Genomic DNA, 22,053 nt, shown 5'->3' with positions numbered 1-22,053 from the left:
TTTGAGAGTTCCTGTCTGATGCTATCGAAATTAGCCTTCCCCCAATTTAGGACTTCAACCTGAGGACCAGTCCCAACCTTTTCCATAACTATCTTGAAGCTAATAGAGTTATGGTCACTGGTCCCATTGTGCTCCCCCACTGACACATCAACCACTTGCCCATCCTCATTTCCTAAGAGGAGGTCAAGTGTAGCCCCTTCTCTAGTAGGGCCATCCACATACTGCTTCAGAAAACTATCCTGGACACACTTAACAAATTCTTCCCCATCTGATCCCTTAGCACTAAGGCAGTCCCAGTCAATATTAGGGAAGTTAAAATCACCTACTATTACAACCCTATAATTCCTATACCTTTTTTGTAATTTTTTTTAAATTTAGAGATACAGCACTGAAACAGGCCCTTTGGCCCACCGAGTCTGTGCTGAGCATCAACCACCCATTTATACTAATCCTACACGAATCCCATATTCCTACCACATCCCCACCTTCCCTATATTCCCCTACCACCTACCTATACTAGGGGCAATTTATAATGGCCAATTTACCTATCAACCGGCAAGTCTTTGGCTGTGGGAGGAAACCGGAGCACCCGGCGAAAACCCACGCGGTCACAGGGAGAACTTGCAAACTCCACACAGGCAGTACCCAGAATTGAACCCGGGTCACTGGAGCTGTGAGGCTGCGGTGCTAACCACTGCACCACTGTGTCACCACCTATCTGTGATTTCCCTACATATATGCTCCTCCAATTCCCTCGGACTATTGGGGGGCCTATAATATAATCCCATCAAAGTGATCACCCGTTTCTTATTTCTAAGTTCTACCCAAATGGCCTCGCTGGACGTCCCTCCCGGGATATCCTCTCTAAGTACTGCCGTGATATCCTCCCTAATCAATACTGCAAATCCCCCTCCTCTCTTACCTCCACCTCTGTCACGTCGGATTACCCCGATTTTCTCTTGAATGCTTCGATTGAACCCGCCTCCATCACTCTCAGGCAGTGCATTCCAAATCCTAATCACTCGCTGCATGAAAAAGTTTTTCCTTGTGTCATTAGCGCTTCTTTTACCTTAAATCAATGCCCTCTTGTCCTCGATCCCTCCACCAATGGGAACAGTTTTTCCATATCTACCCTGTCCAGTCCCCTATGATTTTGAATACCTCTATCAAATCGCCCCTCAACCTTCTCTTCTCCAAAGAAAACAGTCCCAACTGCTCCAATCTATCCAGGGAATTTAAGTTCCTCATCCCTGGAATAATTCTCATGAACTTTTTCTGCACTCTCTCCAGTGGCTTAACATCTTTCCTAAAGTATGGGCCTAGAACTGGTCACAAACTCCAATTGAGGCCAAACCAGTGTTCGATAAATTAACTTCCTTGCTTTTGTACTCTCTGCCCTATTAATGAAGCCTAGGACATTGTATGCTCTATTACCCGCACTCTCAACCAGTCCTGCCACCTTCAATGATTTATGCACATATACACCCCAGGTCTGTCTGCTCTGACACCCACTTTAGAATTGCACCCTTTATTTTACATTGTCTCGCCACGTTCTTCTGACCAAAATGAATCGCTTCACACTTCTCTGCATTAAATTTCATTTACAAACATGCAAACATACGAATTAGGAGCAGGAGTAGGCCACTCAGCCCCTCAAGCCTGCTCCACCATTCAATAAGATCATGGCTGATCTGATTGTAACCTCGACTCCACATTTCCGCCTACCCCTAATAACCTTTCACCCCCCTTGCTTATCAAGAGTCTATCTACTTCTGCCTTAAATATATTTAAAGACTCTGGTTCCATTGCCTTTTGAGAAAGAGAGTTCCAAAGACTCACAACCCTTTGAGAGGAAAAGATTCACCTTATCTTTCTCTTAAATGGGCAACCCCTAGTTTGAGATTCTCCCACAAAGAGAAACATCCTTTCCACATCCACCCTGTCAAGACCTCTCAGGATCTTATATGTTTCAATCAGGTCGCCTCTTACTCTTCTAAACTCCAGCGGGTACAAGCCTAGCCTGTCCAACCTGTCCTCATTAGTCAACCCGCCCATTCCAGGTATTAGTCTCATAAATCTTCTCTGAACTGCTTCCAACACATTTATATCCTTCCTTAGATAAGGAGACCAATACTGTACACAGTACTCCAGATGTGGTCTCACCAATGCCCTGTATAACTGAAGCATAGCCTCCCCACTTTTGTATTCAATTCCCCTCGCAATAAATGATAACATTCTATTGGCTTTCCTGATTACTTGCTTTACCTACAGACTAACCTTTTGCAATTCATGCACTAGGAGACCCAAATCCTTCTGCACATCAGAGCTCTGCAATCTCTCACCATTTTGATAATATGCTTCTTTTGTATTCTTGCTACCAAAATGGACAATTTCACTGTCATGCAGGCCCCCAGCTGTCAAAACTGAGGCATATTACTTTTGCCACATGGACATTAAATTTCAAACTGTTGTTGAAGTGAAGAAAGGACTTGCTTTAAAAAATTTCCAGATCTTGGCTGGAAATATATTTGCATATTAACAGACTGTGTTTGGAAGGACAGAGCAGCCATTCCCTGACACATTCAACCCACAATGGACCCTTGGCTGGAAATACATTTGCATATTAACAGACAGTGCTTGGAAAGGACAAAGGACCATTCCCTGACACATTCAACCCACAATGGACTTTTGATCACAGACGTTGAAGGTGGGGGAGCTCACATTCCAGGTTGACTGCTAAGATGGCCGAAAATACAAACGGACATTGTCAAACCAGCTAGCCACATGACTAACCTGCTGGGGAACATGAGATTTTTGAATTTGTACAAACGGTTTGAGCAGAGTGTCTGTTTGCTCCTGGACTGAGAAGATCTCTCCTGTCTGCTCCCATCTCTTTCTCACAACCCTCTGAATCCACTGAGGACACATGAACCCCAGGAGAAAAAAGTCTCCTGCAGTGAACAAGGTTTAAGAAGAATACTGGACCCCAACGAAAAGCAAATTCTACCTCCAATCAAGGACTCTACAGTGAGCTTGAAGAACCCTGACAAAAACTCTTCAGATATTGCCTTAAACCTTTCCACTTTATTTTTTTTCTGTTCTTTTCTGTCTCTATTTGCATTTGTGTATCACATATGCATGCTAGCGTGGGTGCGTCGTGTATCCGTTGGTGTTAACCAAATTAAAGTTAATGTTTAAGTTTAATACATTTCTACTTTTCTTCTTTAAACCTAAGCAAGCCTGTTTGTACTGGTTTCTTTGCCTGATAATTGGGAAGTGGTGAACAATGATTCACCAATTGGGAGCTAAAAACATGGTGTGTTTAAAAATAAAACCTTGTTATGGTAAGACCAGATGAAGGCTGAGAGGGACCCCTCGACACCTTTCTCACCTGGTCGTAACATTCACATTTTCCCACATTGCATTCCATTTGCCAGATCTTTGTCCATACACATAACATATCTATATTCCTTTGTAGCCTGTTAGATCCTCTTCATATCTTACTTTCCTACCTATCTTTGCGTTATCAGCAAATTTAGCAAGCATACTTTAGGTTCCTTCATCCAAAATATTTATATAAATTGTAAAAGTTTGAGCCCCCAGCCCTGATCCCTGCGGCACACCACTCATTACATCTTGCAACCAGAAAATGACCCATTTATGCCTATTCTCTGTTTCCTGTTAACTAGCCAATCTTCTATCCATACCAATATGTTATCCCCTACACCATGGACTTTTATTTTCCTCAATAACCTTTGATGTGGCACTTATCAAATGCCTTCTGGAAATCTAAGTACAGTATATCCACTGGTTCCCCTTTACCCACAGTACATGTTACTTCTTCAAGGAACTCCAATAAATCGTTAAACATTATTTCCCTTTCACAAAACCATGTTGACTCTGCTTGATTACTTTAATTTTTTTCTAAGTGCCCTGCTAAAACGTCTTTAATAATAGCTTCTAAAATTTTCACTAAGACAGATGTTAAGCTAACTGGCCTGTGGTTTCCTGCATTCTGTCTTCTACCCTTTTTGAATAAAGGAGTTACATTCATTATTTTCCAATCTAATGAAACCTTACCGAATCTAGGGAAATTTGGAAAATTGAAATGAACACATCAACTATCTCACTAGCCACTTCTTTTAGGACCCTAGGATGAAGTCCATCAGGACCCGGGGACTTGTCAGCCCACAGCTCCAACAATTTCCTCTGTACCGCTGCCCTGGTGATTGTAATTTTCTTGAGTTCCTCCCTTTCTTCCATTTTCTGACTTACAGTTATTTCTGGGATGTTACTTGTATCCTCCATAGTGAAGACCAATGCAAAATACCTGTTCAATTCATCTGCCATCTCCTTATTTTCCCTTATTAATTCCCCAGACTCACTTTCTATAGGACCAACGCTCACTTTGTTAATTCTTTTCTTTTTAAAATATCTATAGAAACTCTCACTATCTGCTTTTATATTTCTAGCTAGCTTTCTTTCACACTCTATCAATCTTTTAGTCATTGTTTGCTGTTTTTTATATTTTGTCCAATCTTCTGACCTGCCTCCCATGTTTGCGCAATTATATGCCTTTTCTTTAAGTCTGATACTATCTTTCACTATTTTAGTTAACCACGGATGGTGGGTCCTCCCTTGGAATTTTTCTTTCCTATTGGAAGGTATTAGGGCGGCACAGTGGCGCAGTGGTTAGCACCGCAGCCTCACAGCTCCAGTGACCCGGGTTCGATTCCGGGTACTGCCTGGATGGAGTTTGCAAGTTCTCCCTGTGTCTGCGTGGGTTTTCTCCGGGTGCTCCGGTTTCCTCCCACAAGCCAAAAGACTTGCAGGTTGATAGGTAAATTGGCCATTATAAATTGTCACTAGTATAGGTAGGTGGTAGGGAAGTATAGGGACAGGTGGGGATGTTTGGTAGGAATATGGGATTAGTGTAGGATTAGTATAAATGGGTGGTTGATGTTCGGCACAGACTCGGTGGGCCGAAGGGCCTGTTTCAGTGCTGTATCTCTAATCTATTCTGTGTATTCTGAAATACCCCCTAAAATGTCTGCCACTCCATCTCTATTGACCTATCCCTTAACCTAATTTGCCAGTTCACTTTAGCTAGCTCTGCTTTCATGCCTTCATAATTGCCTTTGTTTAAGTTTAAAATACCAGTCTTAGACCCACTTTTCTCCCCCTCAAACTGAAGGTAAAATTCAATCATATTATGATCACTGCTACCTCGGGGTGCCTTCATTATGAGGTCATCAACGAATCCTATCTCATCGCACAATACCAGGTCTAGTAAACCCTGCTCTCTGGTTGGCTCCAGAACATGCTGTTCTGAGAAACTATCCCAAAAAACTTCTATGAACTTCTCATCTAGGCTTCCTTTGCCCATATGATTCTTGCAGTCTAAACGTAGATTAAAATTCCCCCATGATTATCGCCGTACCTTTCTGACAAGCTCCCATTATTTCTTCCTTTATACTCTGTCCTACCATGTGGTTATTGTTAGGGGGCCTGTACATCACTCCCACAATTGACTTCTTGTCTTTATCATTTCGCATCTCTACTCCAAACCGCTTCTACATCCTGATTTCCTTAACTTAGGCCATGCCTCTCTAATGTGCTAATACTATCATTATTAACCAAGCCACCCCTCCATCTTTTCCTAGCTTCCTATCCTTCATGAATCTGACACTTGTCTGCCCATTCCACCAACTTGTCCTTTTGAAGTTCTACACTGTCCTCCTCACAGTTCACAATGTTTCCAAGTTTTGTATCATCCGCAGATTTTGATTTTTTCCCTGTACACCAAGGTCTAGGTCATTAATATATATCAGGAACAGTAAAGGTCCTAACACCAACCCTTGGGGAATTCCATTACAAACCTTTCACCAGTCTGAAAAACATCCATGAACTACTACTCTTTGTTTCCTGTCATGCAGCCAAATTCATATCCGTATTACTACTGCCCTTTTATTCCATGAGCTACAACTTTGCTCACAATTCTGTTGTATGGCACTTTATCAAATGCTTTTTGGAAGTCCATGTACACTACATCAACTGCATTTCCCTGAATAACCTTCTCTGTTACCTCATTAAAAAACTCCAGTAAGTTAGTTTGCCCTTCATAAATCCATGCTAGCTTTCCTTAATTAACCCACATTTGCCCAAGCAACTATTAATTTTGTCCTGAATTATCAATCCTAGAAGCTTCCCCACCACCAAGGTTAAACTGACTGGCCTGTAGTTGTTGGGCTTATCTTTACACCCTTTTTTGAACAAGAGTGTAACAATTGGGATGGTAGCAACATGGTTACGAAAATGGCTGAGTGACAGGAAACAAAGAGTAGTGGTTAGTGGAAAAGGAAGAATGTGCAGGGTTATGGGGAGAAAGCAGGGGAATGGGATTGAGGGAATTGCTCTTTCTGAGAGCCAGTGCGGAATGGCCTCCTTCTGCGCTGTAACAATTCTGTGATTCTGTGATTCGCAATCCACCAGTCCTCTGGCACCGCCATCAAGTCTAAGGAAGCCTGAAAAATTATGTCCGGTGCCTCCGCCATTTTCACTCTCACTTCCCTCAGTATCCATGTATGCATCTTATCTGGTCTTGGTGTCTTATCAACTTTAAGTACAGCTAGCCTATCCAATACCTGCTTCTTATCAATTTTAAACCCTTCAAGTGTCTGAATTACCTGCTCTTTCACCATGACCTGTGCAGTATCTTCTTCCTTGGTAAAGACAGATGCAAAGTATTCATTTGATACGTCAGCTATGTCCTCTTTTTGATTCCTAATCGTCCCCACTCCTCCTTTTACCACCCTTTTACTACTAATATGCTTATAGAAGACTTTTGGATTTCCTTTTATATATGCTGCCAGTCTCTTTTCATACTCGCTTTGCTTCTCTTATTTGCTTTTTCACCTTCCCTTTGAACCTTCTATATTCCGCCTGGTTCTCGGTTGTGTTATCCATCTGGCACCTGTCATAAGCATACTTTTTCTTCTTAATCGCTATTTCTTTCGTCATGCAGGGATCTTTGGATTTGTTTGCCCTACCTTTTCCCTTCATGGGAACATACCTTGAACGTGCCCTAACTCTCTCTTCTTTAAAGGCAGCCCATTGTTCAGTTACCATTTTGCCAGCCAAGCTTTGATTCCAATTTATTTGGGCCAGATCTATTCTTACTCCATTGAAGTTGGCTTTCCCCTAGTTCATTATTCTTACTCTGGATCATTCCTTGTCCTTTTCCATGGCCAACCTAACCCTTATGATACAATGGTCACTGTCCCCTATATGTTCCCCTACTGATCCACTTGGTCCACCTCATTCCCAAGAACCAGGTCTGGCAGTGCCTTTTCTCATTAGACTAGAAACATACTTCTGTAGAAAATTCTCCAGAACACACTCTAGGAACTCTTGCCCCTCTTTGCCCTTTACACTACTATTATCCCAGTTTATATTTGGATAATTATAGGCCACCAATATAACCACTCTATAATTCTTGCACCTCTTTGTAATTTCCTTGCAAATTTGTTCCTCTGCACTTTTCCCATCCGTTGGTGGCCTATATACTACACCAAGCAATGTAATTGCAACAGTTTTGTTCCTCAGCTCCAGCCAAATTGATTTCGCCCTTGACCCTTCTGGGACATCCTCTCTCTCCAGCACTGCAGTGTTTTCCTGAACCAAAACTACCATCCCTCCTCCCTTCCATCCTTTCCTGAATACCTTGTATCCAGGAATATTTAGTACCCAGTCCTGCGCTGCTTTGAGCCAGGTGTCCATTATTGCCACAACATCATACTTCCATATGGCTATCTGCGCCTGCAGATCACAAACCTTATTTACCACACTCTGTACATTCACATACATGCATAATAACTCCCCCTCATCATCTCCATCTTCTCCAGAACTGGTCCCAGTGTCCCAGGAATCTAAAGCCCTCCCTTTTGCACCATCTTTCCAGCAACCCATTCATCTGTTCCATCCTTCTATTTCTATATTCACTTGAGTGTGGTATCGGGAGTAATCCGCTACTTTTGAGGTCCTGCTTGCTAATTTCTTACCTAGTTCCTTAAACTCTGTCTGCAGGATCACATCCCTCTTCCCACCTATGTCATTGGTACCAGTGTGGACCACGACTGCTGGCTGTTCATCCTCTCACCCCCTCAGAATGCTCTGCAGCTGTTCAGTGACATTCTTGACCCTGCCACCATGGAAGCAACACATCAGCCAGGATTCACGTCTGCAATGGCAGAAACACCTGTCTATTCCCTTAACTATTGAATCTCCTTTCACTATTGCTCTTCCCGTCTTCTTTGTGTCTCCCTGTCCAGCTGAGCCAGTCATATTGCCATGGCCTTGGCTCTGGCTGCACTACCCAGATGAACCATCACTTTTTCCAGTACTTAGAACTTAATGCCAGTTGGGGAGTAAGATTCACTCAGGGAAAACCTGAACTACCCGCCTGTTTCTTCTTGGCTGCCTGGCAGTCACCCATTCCCTCTCTCCCTGCTTACAATTAAGCTGCGGGGTGACCACACCTATAAATGTGCTATCCATGAAGCTCATGGATACACGGCAGTGATGCCAGCTGTTGCTCAAGTTTGAAACCCGGAGCTCGAGCAGCTGCAACTGACAACACTTCCCACACATACACTTATCCAGGACATGGGAAGTATCCTGGAGTTGCCATATAGTACAGGATGTGCACTCCAGAGGTCAGAGCAGCCCTGCCATTCCTCTATCTGTTAGATATTATGTCTAGCTTCTACTAATAAACCTTGTTACTGCTAATGAATACCCAAGTTTCGAGAGAGAAAAAAGTTAAAAAAAAGTTAAAAAAAGAGAAAAAAGTACTCACCAAACAATCACTTACCTGCTTCCCACTGATATCACACTTGATTTTATTCAGAACACTGTCAATCAGCTCAGGAGCCACAGACTATCCTTCACCAGACTGCTCTTTTAAAATCCATGCTCTGGCTCTGCTCCCTCACAGGTTCGCTCTTTTAAACTCTGCCATTCTGGCTCTGCTCCCTCACATGATGAACATATACTGCAGACAATTCAAAGGAACCACTGTAGCAATGCCATAGTTGTAGTATCAGTCAAATTAAATTCACAATCCAATTTCTGATACCCTTCCCACAAATGCACCACAGTTAGACAGGTTTCATGCCTCATAGTTTGGGAGCCTCTTTAGCTCTATTGTACTCAAAGAAGTCAATGAGGATTTACAGGCAGGATTGTTCTAAAACAATGTTGAATATTCCAAGACTGCCACTGACCTCATCTCTTCATGATGCAGGTGTTTGCCTGGATTAATTCGATGGTGCCTCGCCAATACCACAGGCATTGTATATCTGGCTCAGCAGCTCCTCAGATATGATGTAAGAGGAAAACCTCTCAGTAAGCCAAAAATGCAGTTCTATATTAAATGTTCTATGAATGCTGAATGTCTTGCTCTAATTTCATGCTGGTCATTTGGCGAATCACACTAAATCTGGACCGTGAGAGTAGCAGCACAACAAGACAAACAATTTACTCGAAAGCCAAGTTAGTCACCTTATAGTAGCTGCGACAAATATTTTCAATAACTTCTTTTTCACTGTGGTTTCCATGAGGATGACAATTTGTCAGTGGAGATGCTGGCCTGTAGATATTATAGTCTGATATAAATTCCTTGTGGCGACTGGACTGAAGGAAATCAATGGAATAAAGGCTGGGTGGGTCTTTTATGATACCCTCTGCTAATTTACCACCCAGGTAGTGGAGATGAAAATATACCTCATAGCCCAGAAAGTACTGTGAGTGATGTTATTGTTCAAAAGCTTAATGCGCTCATATCAAATCCTCTCTTTGTTACAAAAGTAAAGAACTGTGTTTGCTGGAATTCTGAAATTAAAAACAGAAAATGCTGGAAATACTCAGCAGGTCAAGCAACATTAGTGGAGACAGAAACAGGGTTTCCAAGACAGCCACTTCTGGAGATCTTCCCTCCACGGCCTCCAACCTCAAACAGCCCCAACTCTGCACAGCTTCTACCTCTTTCCCAATATCCACAAACAGGACAGCCCTGGCAGACCCAGGATGGCTGAGAGCCCACCGCTGGGGCCAAAGGCTGGAGGAGTCCTCATTTATACCGGTGACAGGACCCAGAGAGGCATCTTCTGGCCACTGGCCAATTAAGGGGCCCCCACTGGGGCTGCCATCCCTACTAAAGACACTGACCCACCCCCAAGGAGAGGGCCGGAGGCTCAGCAGCCGAAGCAGCGCTGTGGCCATTGCGGGTCTGCACCTGCAGGATGAAGGTGCAGCGATGGCTGTGTGACCTTAAACACAGGTAAGTGGGATCTGGGGATGGCAGGCCCTGGTAATCAGGGATGGGGTGTTGCTAAGGGCTGTTGGTGCCATTGCTGCAGGGGTGGTCATTGCTGCTGGGGGGGGCTACCTCTGTGGGCCATGGAGTACCTAAAAAGGGTGCCCTCCCCCGGAGCCTGTTGGGAGGCAGCCAGGTTGCACTGGATGATCTCCCCATGCGGCGGGGGGGCCCCCTGCTGCTGGTAAGTTGCCTGATGAGGTGGGAAGAGCCCTTAATTAGCCACTCAAGTGACTCAATTGGGCTCCTGACCAAAGGCATGTCTGCCATCTTTCTTGCCACTAGCAAAATGGCATGGTGGTGGGAAGACACCAGACATGCCCCCTGACGCCTTCCTGTGCCAGTTTGCCTGTCTTACTGCCTCCCAGCCCGCCACCACTGTTGTGTTATTGTTTACTTCAGCAATAATGTAACAAACAATCTTGAGCTGAATGGTAGTTAAAGAGTGGGTTATTGTGAAGTAACAAGTTTAGAAAAGAGCTCTATAATACACATGTGACTAGGTGACTAACATGACTCCAACTGCTCTATCACATGTTGGTTGACATCACTTCCTGTGATGATGTGTGAAGTACTCAGACTGTTAAAGTGATATCACAACATCCCCCTTTCCTTAAATGCAAATACACAAAAAGATAAACTATGTACATGTGAAAGAGAACAGTTTTGAAAAACATTTACATATGCATTGACTCTTATGTCCTTTAATCAAGTGTGCAGCTGATCTACTGACTCAACCTGATCTTGTCACTGTATATCTTGGTTGAGAACTAGATTTGTTAACTTTTCTCTCTTGACCTGTATGTGTGTTCTGATAGTAATCCTGTGCTTGAGCATCACACTTGTCATTTTTGTTCACTATGTTCTGTGGATTCGAATGTGAACGTGTTCTTGAAGCAATAGGGTTGTCAGGCTAATTCCCTCAGCTGACATCTGTGTCTCCTTAATACTGCGCCATTAAGGGTGGTGACTTTGTATGAACTTGGCTTGTTATAGATTTTGGACACTTCCACAGGGAACCATCTTGCGGATGGATCACTCTGACCTTCTGTCCAATCTGTAACAGTGGTAGTTCCACGCCCGCATGCTTATCGTGTGCAGTTTTCATCTTTTCTTGTTTCGCCAACAGTTTGTCCTGGATTGATGAAGATTTCGTGAAATCATGACTTGCCTTCCAAATATAATTTCCGCAGATGGTGATAATCCTGTGCCGATTGGTGTTGCCCTTAAGTGTAACAGGGCAACATGCAGATTTTGTTTAGTTTCTCGATAATTCACAATTAGTGACTTGACTAGCCCATTCTTGCTGCTAGGCCATTCGACCTAGGGTATTGCTGTGATGATGCGACATGGTTCACATCCCATTTCTTACACATGTCTTTGAATTGTTTGGTGGTGTATTGCAGACTATTATTCCACGCTATCTCCTCCGGGGGCCAAATAAACTGAAGATTGCACTGATAGTGTTGGCAACTGATGCACTTAGTGTATCCCTCAATTGACAGATCATAGGGAACTTGGGGAAGTAGTCGGTAATCAACAGAAAATCGGCGCTATTAACAGAGAAAAGGTCAGTAGCTATCCATAACCAAGGATGTGACGGAAATTTGTGAGGACAGAGTGGCTCCTTATTTTGGCTTAGTTGATGCTCTTGGCATGCATCACATTAACGTACTACTCGCTCGATGTCACTGTTAATTTCCGGACAGTAGACAGTTTCACGTGCAAGTCTTCTGGACTTCTCAATGCCCATATGACCTTGGTGCAACTGTGAGAGAATGTCAAGGTGAAGCATTTGTGGAATTAATATTTGTCTTCCTTTGAAGATAATGTCACTAGATATTCCCAACTCATCTCGGTATGGCCAAAAGGTTCGGAATTCTGTAGGCACTTCTTATATCGTGTCAGACATCCTTTGACAATGAGTTGCCATAACTCCTTTAAAACTGGATCTTTGGAAGTCTCTTCCTGCAGTTCTACACGTTGGCTTTGTCCATCTATCTGGTCAAAATCTATCAATCTATCTGTGTCAAATCTATCTGGTATATGTCTTCCAGTTCTATTGCGACTTTGTCAACTTGAACGTCCGGTGAAGGTGATCACACTTTCTGAGATTGGGTAATTTGCTTAGTGTGTCAGAAGTTACCATAAGATTCCCAGGCTTATACCTGACCTTGCAGTCATACTCTTGCACCTTAATTAATAGCTGTCGCAGTTGAGATAGTGCGCTGGTGAGTGGCTTTTGCCATATCATTGCCAATGGTTTGTGATCAAATGCTTGCCAAAAAGATAAGTGTGAAACCTTGTAATCCTGAATACCAGTTCTAGTGTTTCCCTTTCTATTTTGTGTTATGCCAATGTTCTGTTGAATGATAATTTTCTTTGGTCCACTAGCTGGAGATCTGAATTTATATTTTTTTTAAAAGACATTTTCAAAAGACAAGCTGCCAGCAAATTCATCCTTTCAGCTTAAGATGATCATCTTGTTTGCTACACTTTATCCTACACGTTAAAGGACTGTGAGGAGAGAGGTAAAATGTCTGTTAATTCCCCAGCAAGAACCAAAATCCAGGAAATTTAAAGGAACTGCTTGTTCTTTTCAGCAAACAGAGAAATACTGCGAACTTTTATGTTTGAATCACTCTGTGACTGTCATGTGACAAGTCCCTCCCCTTCTGTGGTTTTAAGCTGGTGTTTTTTCTGCAGCAGAGGAGAAGAAACTGGACTCTGACATGTGCAGACCCTAAGTGGGGATCCCTGTCTCTCTCTCTCTCTCGCTATTCCAGCTTGAAAGCTTTCAAATCCTGCCTGTTGACTGACCATCTTTGCATACTGTGGCTACAATCATCTACCTCTTTGGAGAAAATCAGCTGCATCACTGTTTTCAAGAGACTCACCGGACCAATCATCTACCTCTTCAAACTTCAAGACCACTGAACTTAGCTAGAAGCCAGCCGAATCACCAATCTTCATAGACTGTATACATTTTTTTATGGACTCTAACTCAATCAATCTACCTTTCCCCACTCTGTAACCTATTTGTGTGTGTATAAACCTCTAGCATGTGTGTGGAGTGAAAGTTGGCACCTTGTTTATTATTTTATTAGTTTGTTTTAGGCACAACAAAGTTAACCTCTTTCTTTGTTAACTCAAGAAAATCTGTCCCACAGGTTCTTGTTATGATCATAGAAAGTAAGTAATCAAGTGAATTGGCCAGTACATCCACTTTAAGAAAGAATTAAACCTGTTGTGATCAAACAAGGAAAGGGAAGCCCTTCGACCCCTCCTCACTTGACCATACCAGTTGGAATAGTTGGCCTGCGTGGTTGATAATCTTTTCAAACCAAAAACAATTGCAATAAACATGCTCCAAGACCTTTTACTGAAGCATCTATTTCAAGAATGGTGTCTTTATTCGGGTCACAATAGTGCAAACATGCTTCTGTCGACAGTGACTGCTTCAACAAATCAAATCCATGCTCGTGATCCTCATGCCACAGGAATGGCATATCATTTTTGAGGAGTTCCCGTGGAGATGAAGACTTCTCAGAAAAATTTGAGATGTAGGGAGCTAGGAAATTAAATAGACCAAGACATCTCTGTAAGTCTTCTTGTCTTGTGGACTTGGCACGGACTGAATATCCTCTACCTTTCTGGGATCCGTCTTATGCCTGCATCAGAATAGATTGAGCTGGAAAAGTTCATGTGGCTTACACTAATGGCACACTTCTTGCTTTTGAATAGAATACCTTCCTTTCTGGTTGTTTGCATTAGGATGCGTAGATTCCTCTTGTGCTCCTCGTTAGTGCTGCTCATTGCTGCTCTATTGTCTGCAATACAGACGCACCCTTCAACATTTTCCATGATATGATCCATTTGTTGTTGAAATGAATCCTGGCTTCCTGATAAATCAAATGGTAAGTGCAAAAATCAGTATCCTCCAAACGGAGCTCTGAAAGTTGTTAACTCCTGTGAACTTTCAGAGAGATGGACCAACCAGTATCTGTGTTTTGCATCTAGCTTCGAAAAGAATTTGGCACTCGCAAACTTTGGATTTAACAAAGTGGGGATTTTATGAGAACATCATTTTAATGCCTGGTTCAGCCTTCTAGGGGCTAAATATACCCTGATGGTGCCATCTTTTTTGATTATAGGTGTTATCGAGCTGCACCAATCCGTGTGCTGCTGCACACGCCGAATAATTCCTGGCCTCTCCATTGAATCCAGCTCAGCTTTCAGTTTGTCCTTAATGTGGACACTACATTTTCTTGGTGGATCTATAGAAGGAGCTGCATCATCTCTCACATGTAGAGTTGCATCTCCTTTGAAACTTCCCACAGTATCAAAATGATCTGGGTACATTCATTGCAAATCCTGAATGGACTCAATTGGTTCATGCCTGTTCTGGTTGTGTGTCCTTGGCGCACGACTGACCGCCTGGATTGTTACGTTGCTAAGCTCGCTACATGCCAGTAGCCTTGCAACTGCTGGACCGTTAGTATTGATGACGTAGAAAATTTGCTGTGACCCTGAAGAGTTTCCATACTTGCATTCCAAAATTATTGTTCCCATACAGTCGAGCGGAGAACTGAAGTACACGGTAAGTCTTGCCTTTGTAGGTTGTATCATGGCATCCCATCTTTCCAGGTAGATATTCTTCAATATTCTCAGTGGCACTTGCCCCTGTATCGACCTTGCGTTGCAACTTTTGCTGGCCACTCTTCTCTGGGCCTATGATGTCGATGATGGTGAATGCTTCCTGCTGTGTAACCGCATCCATCTGGTGTGCAACTGTTACTGTGTGAAAAGCTTGTTCACCTTCAGTGGCCTCTTTATTACTCATGTCCTTGTCTATCTAGTGGACATGTCTGTGTTTAGATTGGCCTCTTACCAATGCATCCCTGTTTATATCACAAAGAGTTGTTTGTTTCTCGTTATCTCGTGGCATGCTGTGACTTCTGGCCAATTTTCTATTGCAAGACATCCTGCCCAGTGCCCTTTCTTACCACACATCTTGCAGTTATCCAAGTAAGCTGGACAGACCGCACTTGCCGCATACTTTCTAGATATTAAAGATATCAAGAGATGTGGGGATAGTGTGGGAAAATGGCATTGAGGTTCTCCTGCTCCTATTTCCTATGTTCCTATGATTGTTGCTCCAAGTGCTCATATGCATTACCTGCTAGTAGCTGTGGCCTCAAATTTCCTGCCTTCTTTCAGGAGACTTTCAATGCCTTCAAGTGATCCATCTTAGACTCCTTCCCTTCCCTTCCTCGACTTCTCTGTCTCCATTTCTGAGGATAAGCTATTGACCAATATTCACTATAAGCTCACTGATTCCCACAGTTACCATGACTACACTTCTCCCCACCCTGCTTTCTGTAAGAACTCTGCTCCATTCTTATAATTTCTCTGCCTTCGTCATATCTGTTCTGATGATGCCACCTTCCATACTAGCGCTTCCAATATGTTTTCTTTTTCCTCAAACGAGATATCCCCTGCACCATGACTGACAGGACCCTTGTCCATATTTGTTCCATTTCCCGTACTTCTGCTCTCATCTCTTTTCCTCCCTTCCAGAACCACTATAGGATTTCCCCATCCTCACTTTCCACCCTACCAACCTCCATATTCAATGGACCATCCTCTGCCATTTCTGCCAGCTCCACCTCCACCACCAAACACATCTTCCTCTCCCCTCCCTTTCAGCTTTCTGAAGGGACCGCCACCTCCGCAACAGCCTGATCCACTCCACAATCACCCTTAACATTGCTGTCCCTTCCCATGCAAGCGCAGGAGATGCAAATTTTAACTCTTTACTTTCTAGCATTAAGGACTCTATACATTGCATCCAGGTGAACAGCAATTTACTTGTACTTCTTTCAATTTAGTATTCTGTATTCGCTGCTCACAATTCAATCTCCGTTGCACTGGTGAGACAAAATGCAGATTGGGTGACTGCCTTGCAGAACACCTCCATTCAGTTCACAAGCGTAACCCTGGGCATCCGGTCACCTGCCCTTTTAATTCTTTGTCCTCTCCCACTCCGATTACAATAACCTTGGTCTCCTACACTGTTCCAATGAAGCTCAATATAAACTTGAGCAACAGCACCTCATCTGCAGCCTTCCAGACTCAACAACTTCAGATCTTAACTTCTATCCCCATTTTTCAGACAGCAGCTATTGTTGATGATATTGTGATTCCCATTTACACCACCACCACCCCCCCCCCCCCCACCGCACCCCCACCCCGGTCCATTTGCTGTTTATTTATTTGTTTCATTACCATTTCCTTCTGCCTTGCACTATCATCTCTTATGCCATTTAATCTCTCCTGCCTTCAACCTTAGCACAGACTTTCCCTTTTGTCTTTCTCCCCACATCCCCTTTCCCACATCTGTACTTGCTTAAAACCTGTTACATCTCTAACTTTTTCCAATTCTGCCGAAAGGTCATTGACCTGAAATATTATTAACTTTGTTTCTCTCTCCAGGGATGTTGTCAGACCAATAAGTATTTCAGCATTCTCTGTTTTGATTTCCTCTCTCTGTTATCTTAAAGGCGTTGTTAACCAGATTATTTTAAATAGTTCAAATTGAATAAAATATCAAAGAGAACTATTTGATATGAACATTAGCATCAGTTTTGGTAATTTCCATACTTGCTGTTATGCACTTTATGGGGAAAACAGCTGATAGACAGCTAAAATATATAAGGCCAAGGAACACCTTAATTTTCACATTGGGTTTTGAGATCCCGATACTGTCAGAGAACAAAGGTCATTTGGGAGAGCTGTTTAACTTCCTCGCAGTTTCTTGATTTGAGGACTAAAATAAAAACTGCAGCTACTTGAAATTTGAAATAAAAACAGAAAGTGCTGAAAATACTCAGCAGGTCTGGACCTTTCATCCCTTTCACAGACCTGAAACGTTAGCTCTGTTTCTCTTTACACAGATGCTGCCAGACCTGCTGAGTATTTCCTGTTTTATTTTACTATTATTCTTGATTTGAGGAGCGGGCTGAGTGAGAATGTCAGGTAAGAGACTGGATTGGAGTTTATGTATTCCAGCACTTCAGCACAACTGGTCCTGAGCTGTATTTGGTTGTTGAATATTTGTTTGTGGAGTAAGTCTAGCAATCCAAACCTAAAAATAAAAATATGTTGAGATATGGTTAAATCCTCAATGTGTTATTTCTGATCAAAGCTTGGAATATTTTATCATTAGTTTAAGCAGAATTGATTTTTAAACAATGTGATGTAAGTCACTTGTTCTTGACAAATTTAAAAATAGCCTGAGTCTCAAAGAGTTATGGCAGTTTAATGCTGTGAAGCCATGAATAAAGATAAATGAATTACAATTCAGTTGCTTGACACTGCCAGTATTCAATTTTTATGAGATCTTAAAAAGAGGATAATTAAGATAAGATAAAACTTCATTTTCAATTGGGAGATGAATATAAATATATACAAGTTTTGTTGAAAGTGCAAAGTTTATTATATAAATGGTTGTTTATTGCTCTGGAATCCTAGTTTATAACATATATGTCTGGCTAAAGACCGACTAATACATTTTGTTATTCAAAAATCTTTCATTTACATCCATTTATTCACATATAAAGAGAGGGGCCAATTCCCTTTTACATCAAACTACTGGAATAGCTGCAGTTAATAATCTCAAAATAGTATATTTTAATACTCTGTCAAAGTGCTAGTCTAAATTTCTGGCGGCATGACTCATTGGCACTGAAAATGTAAACATATTTTAAAATTGGCAGTTTGAGAAGGAACTGAAGCAGAAAGTGTATCTTTGTTGCCTGAGATTAGTGGAAAGGCCGTATGACGACATTAATAAGATGTATTTATAGTCTTGTTAATATCTAGAGTGTGAAAAAAATCAAGAATATTGAGATTCAAACAGGATCCAAAACAACTTATTAAAGTAAATAATTATCTTGTCTTTATCTCCTGTTGAAAAAAAAACCTTGATATTTTTAAGATAGGTAAAATCTTCTGCAGAACACTAAAAGTCCATCAGCCAAAGACAAAAATTCTGAATCTATAATAGCCTTGATAAATAAGAGTGATAAGTTAAAAATAAAACTTTATTTAATTTTTTTTACAGTGGTGGTGCATGCAGATCCATTGATGGTAAAATATTGGCTGCATCACACTTACAAGCAGGACTCACTTGCATGAATGAAGCCATTGAATATTTCAACATCACTCCCTACAACCATTTACGTTCTTTAATTCATTCTTAACCCATTCTTTAATTCTTCTGAATGAAAATTGAAAAAGAAATTTATTTTTCTAAAGTTTACCAATCCATTTTAATTTTGTTGCTTCATTCATATGTAATTCTATAGTTGCAAAATTGCAAGTAAAAGGATTGGAAGAAACTATTAATCTACATTATGATTGTTTACATGAAAGTGTAAAGCTTATGTAAATATCTCCTACTGTGTTCCAGCAAAAAAGTGTGTGAAGCATTGTAATCAAACTGATATGATAAATCTTCTCACCCAAGCACTTTAAATGTGGTAAGAACTTCAGCTATTTATTTCCATTTTTTTCTAAATAAGGAACTGTTGTTAGGCATTTACTATTTAGTGCTAGCACTGATGCTGCCACTAATTTTGGTGACTGCAATGTAAAAAGGTGTTGAGAACCCCCTCAAGAAGCTTTTTCCTCTTGCACTGTGGCTCAGTTGGTAGCACTCTGACCTCTGAGTCAGAAGGTTGTAGATTCATGTCCTATTCCCAGACTTGAGTGCAAAAGTCAAGGCTGATACTCCCTTGCAGTGCGAAGGGAATGCTGAACTGTTGGAGACTGCCGTCTTTTAGATGTGATGGTAAACTGAGGCCCCGTCTGCCCTCTCAGGTGAATGTAAAAGATCCCTTGGCGCTATTTCAAAGAAGAGCAGGGGAATTATCCCCAGGTGACCTGGCCAATATTTGTCCCTCAATCAACATCACAAAAGTAGATTATCTGGTCAATATCACATTGCTGTTTGTATGAGTTTGTTGTGTACAAATTGGCTGCTGCAATTCCTACATTCTTTGGCCTCCTTATCTCGAGAGACAATGGGTAAGCGCCTGGAGGTGGTCAGTGGTGTGAGGAGCAGCGCCTGGAGTGGCTATAAAGGCCAATTCTAGAGTGACAGACTCTTCCACAGGTGCTACAGAAAAATTTGTTTGTCGGGGCTGTTACACAGTTGGCTCTCCCCTTTTAGATTAGAGATACAGCACTGAAACAGGCCCTTCGGCCCACCGAGTCTGTGCCGAACATCAACCACCCATTTATACTAATCCTACACTAATCCCATATTCCTACCAAACATCCCCACCTGTCCCTATATTTCCCTACCACCTACCTATACTAGTGACAATTTATAATGGCCAATTTACCTCTCAACCTGCAAGTTTTTTTGGCTTGTGGGAGGAAACCGGAGCACCCGGAGAAAACCCACGCAGACACAGGGAGAACTTGCAAACTCCACACAGGCAGTACCCGGAATCGAACCCGGGTCCCTGGAGCTATGAGGCTGCGGTGCTAACCACTGCGCCACTGTGCCGCCCTTGCGCCTCTGTTTTTTTTCCTGCCAACTGCTAAGTCTCTTCGACTCGCCACACTTTAGCCCCGCCTTTATGGCTGCCCGCCAGCTCTGGCGAACGCTGGCAACTGACTCCCACGACTTGTGATCAATGTCACAGGACTTCATGTCGCGTTTGCAGACGTCTTTAAAGCGGAGACATGGACGGCCGGTGGGTCTGATACCAGTGGCGAGCTCGCTGTACAATGTGTCTTTGGGGATCCTGCCATCTTCCATGCGGCTCACATGGCCAAGCCATCTCAAGCGCCGCTGACTCAGTAGTGTGTAGAAGCTGGGGATGTTGGCCGCCTCGAGGACTTCTGTGTTGGAGATATAGTCCTGTCACCTGATGCCAAGTATTCTCCGGAGGGAGCGAAGATGGAATGAATTGAGACATCGCTCTTGGCTGACATACGTTGTCCAGGCCTCGCTGCCATAGAGCAAGGTACTGAGGACACAGGCTTGATACACTCGGACTTTTGTGTTCTGTGTCAGTGCGCCATTTTCCCACACTCTCTTGGCCAGTCTGGACATAGCAGTGGAAGCCTTTCCCATGTGCTTGTTGATTTCTGTATCGAGAGACAGGTTACTGGTGATAGTTGAGCCTAGGTAGGTGAACTCATGAACCACTTCCACTTATATTCCTACATTATAATAGTAACAACACTTCAAAGGTACTTCATAGGCTGTAACATGCTTTGGGGTGTCCTGTGGTTATGAAAAGTGGGCCTTTTTTTCTGGCCCAAGGGGGAGATAGGGATCAGCATAGCAATACAGACTGGTAATGTGTATTGCTGGTCTGTATGGAACTTCTCCTGGTTGGTGCAGAGGGGAGGGGAAGGTCTTTGGACAGGTGACTGTTAAAGGACTGCAACTGCACAATCATACATAGTTTGTATGTTACTGTTATAATGCTGGAATCAGCACTGAAAAGCAAAGGTCTCTACTGCATGACGCCACAAACACTAAAAAGAGTAAAAAAGACTGATGAATCCAGAAGTCACGATTAGGTATAAATTGTGGAACCTGGTCTGAGACATTAGCTGCAGTACAGGTTGTGAAGGCAAAATCACTTCATGATGATGTTATTTACCCAGAGTGTAACTAAAATTATTTTATCATCCAATTGTTATTTACTGAAAATTTAAAATAAAATTAGTCAACCAGAACAAATTTGATTGATTAATATCGTAAATTAATAGTCAACTGATCAACCGTACCACTTGTAACCTCTGAAGACAACATGGGACTTAATCAGTGGCTAAAGTGATTCAAAATAAACATTAGAGGAATCAGTCACGGATTCTTGAATAAAGCAATTTAGGGTCAGAAAACTAATTCTGATCAATCTAAGATCAATCAACTCATTAAATATGCAGCCACATGAGGTAGTATGTTTGGGTACTAATTAGCTGTGAAAAATATCTCACTTAACCTTGCTGGTTATTGGAAGCTCATAAAGCAAAGGATGAAGAAAGATCAGGTGCCATCACTCACTAAAGACTGTCTCCTTCCATGACTGATTTCTCATTTAAACCTATTCTGCTTGCAAATTTGGAACCTAAAAACGAAACATATTAAGGACTGTTCTGTAACAGAATAGGAACTTCAAATAAATTTGGGAAAAAAAATGGGGTTAAGTGTCTTCCTGCTTCCCTTACAGTAAATTACACAATAAAGAATTAGAAGAATACATTTGATAAGTGCTTTTGAAATTCAAATAGAAATTGCTGGAAATGAGCACTTTAGTCAACATCTAAAAGACATCTGGGCTGCAGAATTCAGCTGCATAGCGCCTGTATTTTCAGTGCTACAGTGCAGATTCAGGTCCAATATGGAATCCATGCCACGCAGGCACACTTCTGGTCCTGGCTGCGTAAGACGACATTTTATTATGGGCGTTACTGTGGGCTCAGTGAGTGTGCAGCAGAAGTATTCAAAGTAGGCAGATACTGACATCAGACAGCATGTTAAGTTGATTTGACATCACTGATGCCATTTTTTGACCTGATCATTCTAGTTAATGCCCTGTCTTAGCCTTGCACATCTGAACATCATGTTCAGCAGTGGGAAGAACCTTCCC

This window comes from Heterodontus francisci, chromosome 5 (genome assembly GCF_036365525.1).
Source record: "Heterodontus francisci isolate sHetFra1 chromosome 5, sHetFra1.hap1, whole genome shotgun sequence".
NCBI classification, from domain to species: Eukaryota; Metazoa; Chordata; class Chondrichthyes; order Heterodontiformes; family Heterodontidae; genus Heterodontus; species Heterodontus francisci.
Note: the sequence above shows the minus strand (reverse complement) of the source record.